Source organism: Neovison vison, chromosome 8 (assembly GCF_020171115.1).
Source record: "Neovison vison isolate M4711 chromosome 8, ASM_NN_V1, whole genome shotgun sequence".
In the NCBI taxonomy this organism is placed as follows: Eukaryota; Metazoa; Chordata; class Mammalia; order Carnivora; family Mustelidae; genus Neogale; species Neogale vison.
The window spans coordinates 88,337,501-88,339,066 of NC_058098.1; the positions used below are offsets into that span (position 1 = coordinate 88,337,501).

Consider the following 1,566-nt stretch of genomic DNA (forward strand, 5'->3'; position numbering starts at 1 on the left):
CTTTGGACCAAGGAGCATCCCTAATTCTTCATAGGGACTCTTAAAAAGCAGGAAAATACCAACCGAAGTCAATTTGGGGGACATGCTAAATAACTATATAAGACATTAAGAGAACAAAGAGTGAAATATTGTAAATGCTATTATACTGTTATCCATATTACGTTGTTTCTTATAGATTTTTTAAAAAAAATGTGAAATTTTTCCACACTATGTGTGTTGTTTCCATAGCTCTTCACTTCCTCCAGAAGCCTCCTTACATTAAAAAGCCTTACAGTTATCCTGCAAGGGACAGGAAGGTCTGATTTGCAGGATTTTTAGAGCATTAAAATAACTATCAGGCAGAAGAATCTTTCTTCTCGCCTAGGATTTCAGCCATGCGCGCTCTCTCTCTCTCTCTTTCTCTCTCTCTCTCTCTCTTTCTCTCTTTTCCTCTCTCTCCCTCTCTCTAGCCTGGGGCTTGAATTTGCATGTCTAATTCATTTACTCACCATATTTGAATTGGCCTGAACAGATGTAAATCGGGAAGGATGGGAAAAACTGCAGTCATCAACAATGATTAATCAGCTGTTGCAGGCAGTGTCTTAAGGAGACTGGTAGGAGGAGGCATGGAAACCAAAAGGCCGTGTGTTTAGAAGCCTAATTGTCACATCAAGCATCATTGTCCCCATGCAACAACCACCACCTTATACATCACTTCCTGTTTTATGCAGCTCAAAAACATAGACTGAAGATTTATTTTTAATATGTTGACTTTATTTCTGAGCAAAGCATCGGTCATGTGTGTATTTTTCCATAGTCCCACCTTGGAGCATTTATGTAGACATTGTAAATAAATTTTGTGCAAAAAGGACTGGAAAAATGAACTGTATTATTGCAATTTTTTTTGTAAAAGTAGCAGTTTGGTATGAGTTGGCATGCATACAAGATTTACTAAGTGGGATAAGCTAATTATACTTTTTGTTGTGGATAAACAAATGCTTGTTGATAGCCTTTTTCTATCAAGAAACCAAGGAGCTAATTATTAATAACAATCATTGCACACTGAGTCTTAGCGTTTCTGACGGAAACAGTTTGGATTGTATAATAACGCCAAGCCCAGTTGTAGTAACGTTTGAGTGCAGTAATGAAATCTGAATCTAAAATAAAAACAAGATTATTTTTGTCATGCTGACTCCACTGCTTGAAAAATTTGTTTACTACCCCCCAAATTTTAAGGATTAATGCAGTAAACAGGAAAATTAATTTTAGCTCCCTCAGACATATTTTTATTGAAAAATTTAACCACAAAGTAAATTATTTGATAATAGTCTCTGATTTCTTTAAGCTGACTTAATGAACTCCTAATATCAGCAAATTTAAGGCCCGAGGGCACTAAACTATCTGTAGAGTCAGACTGCATCCAACAGAATTACTCACCTAATATCAGTGAAATTATTCTTGCACATAATGGCAAACCTAAATACAGAGGTAAGTCTTTTACTGAGAATGTTACCTAGGATGAGCAGGAGATGTTTATTAGGAAATTAACTATGTGAATTGAAGAGACCAGACTTCAAAATCTAATTT

The 1,566-nt window shown here is 35.8% G+C and overlaps 1 protein-coding gene across 1 annotated transcript in view; it reads left to right on the plus strand.

Moving 5' to 3' along the window:
* MEIS1 (Meis homeobox 1) overlaps positions 1 to 1,171 on the plus strand; it is a 134,827-nt gene extending 133,656 nt beyond the window's left edge. Inside the window, exon 12 of the mRNA XM_044264106.1 lies at positions 1 to 1,171. This exon is cut by the window's left edge and continues 373 nt beyond it. The gene's annotated coding sequence lies outside the window, so the exon portion shown is untranslated.
* Positions 1,172 to 1,566: the final 395 nt, after the last annotated feature.